At 37.1% G+C, this 1,038-nt stretch overlaps 1 pseudogene; it reads right to left on the bottom strand.

Annotated features, from left to right (window-relative positions):
• The window catches only part of LOC102580871 (protein DETOXIFICATION 49-like), a 2,205-nt pseudogene extending 1,718 nt beyond the window's left edge, over positions 1 to 487 (bottom strand).
• Positions 488 to 1,038: the final 551 nt, after the last annotated feature.

The raw sequence follows: 1,038 nt of genomic DNA, 5'->3' as shown, positions 1-1,038 counted from the left end.
AAACTAGTCTTGCAAAATTATTATTTTTAATTTAATAAACTATGTCTATATAATAAAGAAGAGGTTAAAATTTAAATGGAGTTAATTTGAGCAAAATTTGGTAATCCAATTTATTTTAACTTGGCCAATCCACGCGTGCCACATAAGAAGCACATGGATTATGCTTCTTTAGATTCGATCCCAACCGTCCGATTTAATCTAAGGGCCCAATTTAATTTAACGTTTTTCTACATTATATATATATAACTCTTGATTAATTTTTGACCATCCGATCAAACGATCAGACGACCTAAAATAACCAAAGACCTTCTTCTCCTAAATAGACTCTACCACCGCCCCCTATACTCTGTTTTTCACAGAAATCACGTTCTTCTTCCCCAAAGAAAACGTCTTCTCCATCAGCCATCCATGCCTCTTCATCTTCCCCAAAGATCACCTCAACATCTTCCTTTTTCAAGAAAATCGGATGCTTCAGGCTCCTCTCCATCACCTCCCCCCACGTGCTCCCCCATCCCCTTCATCAGAACGGCTCTGGTCGCCGGAAAAACGCCTTATCAGTCACTCAATGCTTTCAAATCCTTCTGAAAAGGCGATTCTTGGGGGATTTTTCTCCCCCTTCATTATTAGTCCTCCCATTTTGGCTTTTCAAGAATTCAAAATTTGAATTCTTGAAGCCAATAGAGGTTGAGATTTTGGCTATAAAAGGAGCCATTTGGTTCCTTCTAAGGAGAGAAAAAAAGGAACCAGAAATCAATTAAAAACATCCAAGAATCTATTGAAAGAAAAAGATCCAACAAAAATCCAACGAGACTGTTTTAGTGTTCTTCGAGTTGAAGTTTGAGTTCGAAGTCGAAATCTTTTTATGTCAAAGCTTTAGTTTGCTGCTCCAAGAAAGGTAATTTCGTCTCCTCTTACATTCTTTTATTTTGATGCGGCGTGTTATGTGTTGAACATTTGATATATAATCTGTTATTACGTATATCTGATTCCCCTGTTTTAACCCTTACCTCAATTTTGTTTTTGTACATCTCTGGGCAG

This window comes from Solanum tuberosum, unplaced genomic scaffold (assembly GCF_000226075.1).
Source record: "Solanum tuberosum cultivar DM 1-3 516 R44 unplaced genomic scaffold, SolTub_3.0 scf00139, whole genome shotgun sequence".
NCBI classification, from domain to species: domain Eukaryota; kingdom Viridiplantae; phylum Streptophyta; class Magnoliopsida; order Solanales; family Solanaceae; genus Solanum; species Solanum tuberosum.
The sequence above is the reverse complement of the archived record's forward strand: the minus strand, read 5'-3'. Positions and strand labels throughout refer to the sequence as shown.